General features: G+C 49.7%; 1 protein-coding gene across 1 annotated transcript in view; it reads left to right on the top strand.

The window, feature by feature from the left end:
- Positions 1 to 1,154: 1,154 nt before the first annotated feature.
- dag1 (dystroglycan 1) overlaps positions 1,155 to 11,688 on the top strand; it is a 55,233-nt gene continuing 44,699 nt past the window's right edge. The window contains exon 1 of the mRNA XM_085457823.1: positions 1,155 to 1,221. The gene's annotated coding sequence lies outside the window, so the exon portion shown is untranslated. The remainder of the gene's footprint in view (positions 1,222 to 11,688) is intronic.

The raw sequence follows: 11,688 nt of genomic DNA, 5'->3' as shown, positions 1-11,688 counted from the left end.
TTAGACGGAGGAAAACTCGCTCACGTGTTGGCGTTCAGCAGGTTCAACCACAGCAACGCGCACATTCACAAAGCTGTGTCGCCTTGCTGTGTTTCAAAGGACAGACTTGAAAATCCTTTCACTGGTTTAAAAAGCACGAGCAGACCAAGTTACGTTTCAGATGCGCTCGCACATTTCCGCAGGCTCAGTCTGCGCTCCCACGCTGAGAACCAGAATCAGCTTGTAGATCTTTGCGGTGTGAAACGAACTTCCTGAACACCTCACATCAGACTGTGGCTTTATTTGTTGTACATTTCTATTTTTTCTTGTTCTGTCCTATATTTGATATGTTTCCACGTTTTTAACTTTTGGATGTTTGAATTAAGTTCACTAGAATTTGGAGTCGCAGATCTTAATCTTATTTGGATGTTGTACTTCATCCTTTGACTGATTTGTAATTTTACTGATTAATAACTGTTTGAAAAATGAAATGCAAACAAACTTTTATATTTTGTATTTTATTTTGAAATCCAGTTCCTATCTGGTGTATTTGTCTGGTAGATTTGTGTTACACACACATTTGGCTTGAAAACTAAAGAACTAATTATAAAACACAGAATAATAATGATAAGTGCTGCCCCCGCGCGCAGGCCACTGGTGGAGAGGTGGCGGCGCTGAGGGGAGGGTGGGGGCAGCTTGGAGGGTGGAGTAATTCAGAGAATGCGAGACACTGCCCTCCCTCCCTCTCTCTTCACTCCTCCTCCTCCGGGTGGAAATTCATCCTTCAGGCTGGGTAGCGGACATTTGTGAAGAGGACGTCGGGAGTGCGGGACGCGGAGACTCGGAGACCCGCGGTGGCAGCAGAAGTTCTACCGCCGGGTTTGGTGCTCTGCGGCTTCTGAGCTCCGCGCACAGCGGCGTGATTTCCGTCTTGTGCTTTTCCGGTGGCTCTCAGCTCTTCTCGGTTCCTCGGATTTTTCCAGCTGCCGTGCCTCCCTCAGCTCCGGCGGTGTTCCACTCGGAGCTTTACGGACATCCGCCTCTGCTTCGTGTGCAACTTTGGAGATCTGACACCGACACACGGCCCGGTTCGTCCGCTGCACTCCGGAGTGAACAGGAAGGAGGTAACCGGAGCTCCCCGTCGCCTCCTCCGCCACCAGCTCCGGTGTGACCGCGGCGGCAGCAGCGGAGAGGGAAGCGGGATTAATGTCGGGAGGACCCGGACCCACAGCAGCGCTCACGGTCAGTGTGTTCTCGGCTCTGTGCGTCACCGCGCGGCGGCTCGGCTTCCCGCCGGTGCTTCCGGTGTGTTTAAGTGTGAATATCGGTGCGTTCGGAGCGCGTCGGCTCCAGCACGCCCCGGAGCCCTGCTTGTCCTCCGTGTCCGCGGCTCGGGCTTCAGAACCGAACAGGTGCTTTTTAATTCGGGGGTTGGGGGGGTGCCTCTTTCTAAAACGCCTCTCGGTCACAGTCGGGCTTATTTTAGGCGTCATGTGTGGAACTCTGCCCCTGACGCGGACACAGCGCGGCAGTCAGGGGCAGCGTTCCTCGGACACTCGGACGGAGGCTGAGCGGCTCGCTGACCCGCCGGCTCCCCTGCACCCTTCCCGGGCTCTCTCTCTCTCTGCTGGGCTGGAAGTTGGCCGAAGTGCACCAGGCGCGTGAAAACGTGCCGGGCGGCGTGGACGCAAACCTCCACCTCATCAGCAGCTCCTCGGGACTGCGGGGTGAGCAGCGGGGGGAGAGGTGAGGAAGGTGCGCACCGCAGGGTGTTTTCGCCCGACTCTTCTTCATTCCTCTCACGTCCTCTTCGCCATGGAGACGTTTGACAGTCTGCCGCGGCGCGGGGACGTCTCCTCTGACCGGGGGACGGCGGGGGGAGGGGGAGTGAGGGGGGCTCACACACTGCTCCGGTTCAGTGATGGTGTTGCTGGACTCATCAATCAGTCTGTTAATATTCACGTCGTTATGAAATAATCCTGATTTCGGTCATTTTTAAAGCAGAAATTTCCTCCTGAAAACTGAATATTTTCGCTTTATATCTAAAAAGTGGCGCTTCCATGACGTCATTTTCTCACCGGTGAACGGTCTTCTGGTCCAAGCTGATCGGTAGCTGCAGTTTTCGTGAATTGCGTGAGGCGTGCAGAGGTTTTAACCACGGGACGTGATTGGCTGCTTCACGCCAGCGGAGCAGGAACGCGTCCGTGTGCTGCTGCTGGACCCCGAGCGGCGCGGGCTCTGCACTCGGTGCACAGCGGGTTTATTTCAGACACTCTGCTGATCCAGGCTGACCTCAGCTCTGATCTGCTCCAGTTATCTGTTAAACTTCTTCACTCTCAGCTTGCTTTCTTCATGGTTTTTTTTTTTTGGTCCAGAGTAATGTGGCCCCTCTGCTTCACGGGCCCTACATAAATTAAGGGGCTGTGCTGTTCAGTAATGGGTAATTTGGAGGGTTTTGAGCGGTCCCGTGGGTGCTATTACTCTCTGTCTGAAGCGGGAGCAGGCCTGGAGGTCCACCTGTTCTCCTATTACCACCAATGGAAGTAGATCAATACCTCCTCAGTACATCACCATGGATTCTGTTCTCTTCTATTCTGTCGAGGCTTCAGTGACGCAAATCAGCCAGAGCTGCAGCTGAGCACACTGTGTGTGTGTGTGTGTGTGTGTGTGTGTGTGTGTGTCATGTTGATGGGGCTGGTGTGTTTTGTACACATGCCGACTTTAATCCTTCACACTGAGAACAATGTTTGTTTCCGTCTGAGAGCCGGAGCTGATCAGCGTCATGGTGGCGATGAGTGTGTGTGTTTCTACACCGGACTGTTAATTTGTTCACTGTGTGTGTGTGTGTGTGCTGACTCTGACGTCCAGCTGTGAAAGTGTGTATGTGCCCATCGTTTGCTGCTTTCCTTCCACGTGAGGCCGTTTTGTGGACACTGTGGATGAAAGTCGTTTTATTAGGCAATGATCAGATAAATTTTTCAGAAGTCAATGTACAAAAATGAGGCATGCACTGATAGGTCGCCGTGCTAGTAAACAAAATGCATTTCCTGATGTGAGTGGGTGATGGGTTTTGCGGTGGGCCTGACTGTGGATGACGGCAGACTTTCAGCCTGTAAACGTGTCTGTTAGACGCTGACCGAGCTCACAGTCACATTTTTAAATGTCTTGTTTTGTTTAGCAGTTTAACACCTGCTCACGATCGTATTGGACAAAGAAAAGTCGGAATATTGAACGTTTCCTCTGTGAAAAGGCTTCAGTTGGATTTCTGTAGCACTGCAACACTACAGCGAGAGGGTTGTGCTGTGGGTCATGACTTCATCAGTTTAATACTTGATTTGTTTCCTCTTTCAAACATGAAGATGAAGTAGTGTGTAGAAACGTGGACATATCTGTGAAGATAGTTGCAGAAGCTGGCCGTGGTTCTCCACCTTCGAAGGGTGGAGTTCCTGTGTTTCTGGCCTGAGAACGCCTCCGTGTCTCCCCAGGAGAGCTGAGGGAGGGCGGGGTGTCTCTGATGCCCGTGAAACCCCGATGCAGTTTTTGTGGGAGTAACGTAGTTGCTTTGGTCCTGGGCTCTGGTTGTTTGGGATTTGCACCCCAGACTGTTTCTCCTGGCTCCAAGGAGCTCCACAGGCGTGTTTATCTGCATGAAGCTTATGTCAGCAGTTTTCCTTTGGGTGTGTGTGGCTGCCTGCCCGTGTTGCTCATGTAGGAGGGCAGTTGCTGGGGTTGGGTTATCAGTGATTCTGCTGCTGTCGGGTTTGGTTTAACTTCAAAAGAGGTCGTAGATGCTGGTTTCTTTCTTTTTTTCTCCATTTTTGCCAGTGACCTGCTGCTTGTTAGGTCCAGATGTGGACCTGTGGTGCTGAGTTGTTTCAAACGCAGTCAGATGTGAACATGTGAAAAAAAGGCAAACGTGTTCACCCAACTGTCCCCGAGCGAGAAAAGCTCTAAAAACCAGATCAGTGCAGCCGGCAGCTGCAGTAAATAACCTGGTCTCCTCTTCTGATGAGACGCCACGCGCACTCTGAGCCGTCATCGGTTTGTCGGAGAGCTGCAGCGGCACGGCGAGGTGAGAAACGTTTTGACGTCTCTGTCTGCGTCGGGGGAAAGATGCCTTTTCCTGCTCTCCGGCTGCTCCTCATCACATTTTCTCTGCTTGTCCTGTAGTAGGCGTCTCTGCGCTGACCCGTAAGGGCGAGCGTTTGCTCTCGCCTCTGAAATGCCCCCCAGCCTTTGTTAGAGACGCTCTTCGGGCTTGAATGACCTCTCGGAGCTGCTCGTTGCAATGATGAGCCTAATAGATGTGGTGCAGGCTTCGTGTTTGGCCTGCTGTGTGCTGGCCCACTGAAACAAAGCCTGCTGGCCCGTCTTTGAGGTTTGGAAAGGAAACCCTGGAATTCCACTTTGGGTTTTGGGCTCTACCCCCCCTTACATGCTTACATAAGCAGTAATGTGCTGAGTAACTTCAGACCAAGGGGCAACCTCTGGAGCAGAGAAATGAAGGCAGTGTGCAAACTAATGTTCTCCTGCAGCGAGCCAGTCTCTGTGGACTCCCGTGTTAAAACGTCCGACTTTACAGGGGGAATAAACATGTTTACAGCCTGCTTCAGCCTCTCTGGATAGCTTCTCCTTCATAACAGCTCTGAGTGGGGCCATCTCTTATTTTTATTTATAAGTCGTCCACTGCAGGAGCTCCTGACTGCTTTACGACCCCCTCCTGCGTCGCAGCTGCCCGGCATGGCGGTGCACGGGGCGTTTATGCAAAGATAAACCTTGCAGGCTCATTTTTTTTGTCTTTGTTTCTGTAAATCTGACAGCAGCAATGGTTCAGCCAAACAGTCAGTCACACTCCCCTTCCTCCTCTTCCCGCCTCTCTCGCAGCATTTCTTCTGTCTGAGCGAGTCCCCATCTCTGAAATCAATATCATCCAAAATAGGATCGAGTTCTCGTGTTATGAAAAGCCTTGTGCATTTACAGGATGATGAGTCTAATCTTTGGCTCCCTGCTTTTCAAACTTTTGGGTTACGAGAAGGAAAGGGAAGATTGGGTTATTTTTTTCTATTTTTGAAGCTTTGGGTTGAAGGTAAAGAAAACGTGCTGTGGAATAAGCCCGCTTTATCACGCCGGGAGATGAGCTTGAGATCCTTTGGGCGCTTTCCCTCCTCTCCTCCTGAGCTCTCGTGGGCTAAAATAGGGGGATGAGGCATCCCGAGTGTTACTGTGCCCACAGCTGACTACCCTTCTGTCGCTGTGAGTCATGCTCTCGCCACGACTCGAACACCACTTGTCGATGCGCATTTGTCAGAACTCGAAAATAAAATGGTCATGAGATGTTTAAAGAGCCTCGCGGGCTTTAGGAGGCGTGGGACGGCGAGGGCTATTCTTAGCCTGAGATAACAACGGGGCTTTGGTTGGCGAGCAGATTGAGGGGTGCGAAGCGGGCGAGTGCTGCCGAAGCTGGTTTCAGACACCGGCCTGCAACCCAACAGGCCTGCTGCTTTGTCTCTAGCTGCTTCCTTTATCATTAACAGTCGCAGCTTTCATCCGGCGTAAGCGCTTCATCGGGCTTACAGCGTTCAATGCAGATCCCGTCAGTCTGTCAGGGCTCACGGGGAGTTTCCTCCGTCTTCAGCTGCTGTTCTTCCCACGGACGGAAGATCATTGTGGTTAATTTCAGTCGCAGAGTGAGAAATCGGTGCTGTGTCAGTGACTGTAAAAGTTCACAGCCATTAGAGTTGACTTAACACTTTTGGATATTTCCGAACGCTCGCTTGGAGTCACACCACACCACCAGAACACCCCAATCAACACCTGTCAGCTTTAAATAATCAGCACTGGAGTTGCTGGAGTTCAGAGTCTGGAAGTCATTTCAGGCCCAGTGCATTTTATTTCCTGCTTGCAGGATTAATTGATCCTGATGCCACTAATATCATCAGAGAGGAGCTGCAGTGGGGCGATGGTGGCAGGGGAACTCGTTTGTCCTTCCACGGCAAGCTCATCTGTGCGGATGCTCGCTGACTAATGTCACACATGCTTGAAGTGAGGGCCGTGTTGACCCGGCAACAGGAAGAATCCTCCACCGTCCTAAATAAGGAGGACGCCCCCCTCAGGGGGAGGAGCTGCCCAAAGCTTGTGCTCATAGATCAGCGTAGGACTGCCTTCGCACTCTGCTCTCGCTTCGCCATGGCGCATTGCTACAGCAGAGATGCTGTAGATGCTTAAAGTCCTTCACTTGGGGCGGCCACTCCTCCTCCCACGCTACAACCACCACCTCGGCTTTGGAGGTGTTACCTCACATCGTAGTCAGGTCACACTTGGCTGGAAACCATACTGGTGAATTTTAAGTTCGATTACAGCGGAAATTCACAGTGACGATCTTGTTTCTGTTACTGTAGTCGCTTCACTTAAGCCCTGCATCCCCCTCCACGATCCTGCCACAGCTCACATTCATTTCCTGCTTTTCTTATTTGCTTTTGGTCGATTTGCAGTTTAAGTTCAAAGACATTTACAGAAAACAGCTGAGATCTAAATGCAGAGCAAAGCGTGGAATCGATGAGCCTTATCTTTCAGACCTTTACTTGTAAATGAGTGGCAGCGGCGCCGTCCACAGGTGAGTAAAATGTCCCCTGAAGCCTGTTTGTCACGTGCGGCTCTGCGGATGCACGGTGGCATCGGCTGCTGCAGAGGGAGACGGAAAGCAGAGCCGGTCATAATGAGCGATGCTCGGCGCGGCGCTCGGGCCTGTAGTTGCTGATATGGATCCATTTTAGAGCTCAGCAGGGGGCGGACGTCGATCTTGTAGTGGCGCCTCGGCGCTCGTACCTGTGGAGCGCTGCTGTGGCTCATATTTGTTTGGATCAGTTGCCGACGTGCCTCATGAACATCAGAGGTCAGAATCAGCTCCTTGTTACTTCCTTCTGTTTGCCCGGTTGCCGTGGCAGCAGCAGATATCCCAGTCCCCCCCCCCCTCCCCGTGTGTGCTCACATGTCACACTTCTGATTTGGGAGGAGAGAAAACAGGGTGGCAGTTCAGTAATTAGTTCTGGAGCATTAACTGCTTATCAGTGGGCGCTTTTATTAGCCCCCCTGTTTTGGCTGGTTAGCCTTCTGGACATGGAGCCAAATGGCGCTCCAAGTTGTCCGGTCAACCATGGAGGAATTCCTCCGCCGTGCCAGAACCCTCGGTGCCGGGAGAGGACCTAATTGTGATTCGAAATCGGTGTCGACACAGCGGCCACACGCTGCTGCGTGATTTTCACCGCCGAGATGGAGTCTGATTAACTGAAATGCTTCCAGCAGCGAGCAGATAGAGCGATAGGACCGGAGCCTGGGTGGTGCCGTTTGATTTGCTGGGCCAAGCATTTTGTAACCATCAGGTCGACCCGTCTGGGGTTGGGGCTGCTTTTTGTTTCACAGAGCAGAAGATGTTAGATGTGAAATAAAGTCTGAAACACGATAGATTTGCTGTTTTTCTGGGTCCAAACTGATGAAAAGTCTTAAAGGCTGGGAGGATAATCGTACACAAGCCCTCGGTGGCTTGGATGTCAACAGGAAACACCAACTTAAATACCGGACAGTTTCACAGCGTGTTCATGTTGAGCAGATTTTAAATCCATAAAGAAAGAAGAGTGTGGGAGATGCGGACCTTTAGCCCACACAGGCCGAAGGTTAATGCTTCAATATTAACTGGACAGATGCTCATGGACTCAGAATTCATATGATATTGAATATTTGTGGGTCATCTCCTGTTTTCCCTCAGTGGTGACCCATCTGGAGTGTCCAATCCTTTCATAGGATGGATGGAATAATTTTATTTCCAACACAAGTGGAAAAAACCCAAGAAAAGAAAAATTTAAAAACATCGAGTTTTCATGAAATACACAATGTTTAGCAGAAGTTTACACTTTTTCTGTTCCCACCCCCTTATTTTATATTCCAGTATTTACACATCAATATTCAGAATATGACATTATACAGTCCACACATGTTTACTATATACAGGCTACACTCATAAACTCAGCACCCTGTGGTTAACACCCACTATGTGTAATGTTTGAGATGTAATCTGTGAAAGTCTCCTACTGTCGGGATTACAGTTCGGCTCGTCCAAACAGAAGCTTCCAGACGTTAAACCAGCACCAACCTGCGCTGCAGGTGTTCGGTCTGGTTTTAGCCTCATGCTAAATCGGCACGTGTTCAGAAACTAGAAGACCAGAAACGCTTTCATGGGAAACGTGAGAAGTTTAGCGTAGTTTGTGGTCTGTGTCCACTCGCCCTGATTGCAGGGGATCAGTTTAAGCTTCTCATTCAGGCTGGAAAACATCAGTGAAAACAGGGGATTGTAACCCAACCCAGTCATGGGCGGGACGCCACCTGGTGGATGTTTCCCCAGCACCGCTGTCCAACGATGAAAGTTCAGTTTAATAAAACCTGATTGTAAAAGCGTTTCTTCGTTTCTGCTCCTTCTTCTCTGCCGGTGATCTTCAGATTTTCTGTTTCTTGGAGCGGCATCGGTCAGGTTTCCGTTCTCAGGCTGCTGTTTCATGACGTGCAGTAGATCTTAGTGAGGTGCTGGAAACAGGCTCGCATGTGTGGACATGTTGCTTCAGGAATTCAGCTTCAGCCATGGAGAACTGCCCGTTGGCTGGGGGAGCATAAAAGTGCCAAACAGACACAAATGTTTGCATGAACTCAGTTTTACTTTGTTGACGATGTCTGTGATAGCAACGCGCTGAAATAAAAAAAGATAAGCGCTTGTTTGCTTATCTCGTGTGTGGTGTTAAAAAAGAGACTGTTATCAGGCATGTGCTGCTGCTGCTGCTTTGGAGACGATTTGCATGCTTTATTATTAAAAATTAATGAGTGTGGTGCAAGTGTGAAAGTGAAAGAGACTTGGGAACCAAAGAAATGACACATGAAGAGGAAAAGCAGCATTTTTCACATTTGTCTCCGGCGGTGGAAACACATTTCCTCTGATGGATTTATGCTTCTTCTGCTGCTCATTTTTTTTCTGCTGCACTCCCTCTCAGAGCATTTTTTTTTTGTATTAATATGAAAGCTGCACAAAATTAATATTTTGGACACAAAAGGAGATGGCCTGCTTTTATCAGCAGAGAGGGGAAACAAACGTCCAGTCATTGGACGGTCGCACAATTTCTCTTTTTCTTTGGGGGGGGGGTTGATTTTAAAAACAACGTCACAGCGTCACGCCGAGCTCTGACTGTGACGTGTTGCTCTACACCGATCAGGGATTCATTGATCAAACAACCAGGAGAGTCATCCATAATGGAAACGATCATTGGCTCCATCCCCGAATAAAGATTTAGAAATGAGCTCCACCTCTGCGAGTTACAGCAGTAAGATGCTGATTACACACTGATGCATGATTAATGATGAGCTAATGACACAACGCGACTCTCAGCGCGACTATTTTCCTTCATTGAGGTCGCTGACTTCAATTAAATTTGTCTGATTACACCTCAAATTTTGGCTTTAGTTTAAAAGGTGTGTGTGTGTGTGTGTGTGTGTGTGTGTGTGTGTGTGTGTGTGTGTGTGTGTGTGTGTGTGTGTGTGTGTGTGTGTGTGTGTGTGTGTGTGTTGTTGACTCGGGCAGACAGCTCGGCCCTTCCACCTGGCCCGGAGCTTTTAAAGCATCAGCGACAGACAAATACAGCCGGCCGAGGAAATGAGACGTGAGAGAAGCTGACATGTTAAATCTAACAGTCAAACACCACCCGGCCAGCTTCACACCTGCCCCTCTGTGTGTTTGTGTGTGTGTGTGTTATGCAGTTGGTTTCTGAGTAGGTGACTTTACTGGCGTGAATTCAAATGTGTACACACTTGCATACATGCATGCACACACACAGGAGTAAAGACTCCAGACTGCAGAGATGCATTCTTGCAGGAGGAGAAGAAAGACGCAGCGTTTAAACGTCCGTTTGCGTGTTCGGCGATCAGTTCTTCAGTTCCAGTGACGTTTGGATGAACGTGTCAGTTAATTGGCTACAAACTCTCAGCAGAGAAAACTGAAAAAACATTTTTTCGCTGTTCATGAGATCTGTTGCTGGTTGTGTTCTTAATAATCACTTCAGCATTATTGCTATTAGTGCGTTAGTGCTGCAGTTAATGGTTATTATGCTTAAGACTCAATTATTTCTCTCAGATAATCAGATTAAGCTCCCGGAGCCTGAGATCCTGATGATGGCTTCTTCTCTCTGATCAACAATCACAGCAAAGTCAGATTTATTCTTGGCAACAATACCGGAGTTAAAAACACTCAGAGAGAACAAAAGCTCTCACAGCTCGGCTGCGCAAACAACAGCAGTGCAGGCTGCAGTCATTAGTGCGCATTAAACATCTTTAATATTCACAAATGAGGCTGATGTGAGGAAACCTGATGGCAGTTACCAGCATCAGCCACCAGCTTTTCTACTGATGGGTATCAAACACTGAGAAAAGATTATAACTAAAAGATAGGACGGTAAACTCACGCGGGCTGACTGCTCAGCCCGTCACAGGCATGATGGGTAATTCCTACTGTTTCCACAGATTGTATTAAACATCTGGACTGTGGTGTCAGTCTGCACCCCAACAGGTGTGTCCACGCTGCTGTCGGCTCTCTGCGCCCCTAAAAGCTTTAAAATATGCATCTGAACAATGAGAGGTACACGACGGTGCCACAGCCGGCCTGATGCCCTGCGATGTTAAAGTGTCATTTCTCTTAGCTGGTACAAGAACTGGTCAGCTGTGACGAGCTGTGGGTGGACACCAAAAGCAGAAGGTCGAAGTTAGAAGCATGAGCTTCCTCTGCAGGACGTCTGGGCTCGGCCTCTGAGGTGAGGAGGCTCCTCCTCCACATCAAACAGATCCAGCTGTGGTGGGTCAGCAGGACCTCCCAGGTGGGTCGTTTCGGGGATGTCTGACTGGGACCCTGAGGGCAGACTCAGGACCTGTGGATGGATTAACCAGGAAGGCGAACCCTCATCGCTCTTTAAGAATAGAAATGTTGCACATCGGCGTCCATCGCAGTTCCACCGTCACATGTGCGTGACACGGCGGCATCCTGTGATGAATGACCAGGTGTTGGTCTGAAACCAGTGAATCAATGGCTTCAAAGTTTATCAGTAATATTTTTTGGCTAAATTGTCTTAACTTTATCAGGTTCGTCGATTTCTTTACAATCTGCTTTTGCGCGTCTCCGTCAGTGAACGCCGCCACCGCTGCAATAAAGCCTGATATTTCCTGGATAATCCACTTGTGTGATAAACATAAATTTGGCGACGACTGCAGAGACATTGAGTTTCAGATACATCCAGAAGCTTCCAGCTCTCTGTTAAAGGAGCTCGCATTTCTGCAGCAGGAAGTAAACATGAAATGTGTCACGGCGGATGAATGCTCATCTCCGAGCCTATTTGCAGATTTGTGTAACGGATCAGGATGTCATGACTCACCCATTCATCCAGTTATTCGCCCTCCTTTTCATCCACCCACCCTCCCATCTATCCACACACTCATCCACCCATCAAGCCGTTTATTCTCTCCACCCATTCATCCGTCAATCTGTCTTTTATGACAGGCAGTCATTCAGGGGACGAGCGCTGCCGTCTGCCAGCTCGCTCTGATGATTCACGTCCTGGAGACGCCACGGTGGCGGTGCATGCGCTCGGCGTGTTTGTTGGCGGGCGGCGGGGATGGAGGAGGAATTTG

This window comes from Copadichromis virginalis, linkage group LG5 (genome assembly GCF_057382275.1).
Source record: "Copadichromis virginalis isolate Kocher_CV1m ecotype Utaka linkage group LG5, C_Virginalis_male_GT1.1, whole genome shotgun sequence".
Classification (NCBI taxonomy): Eukaryota; Metazoa; Chordata; class Actinopteri; order Cichliformes; family Cichlidae; genus Copadichromis; species Copadichromis virginalis.
This window is presented reverse-complemented; position numbering and strand designations above follow the sequence as displayed.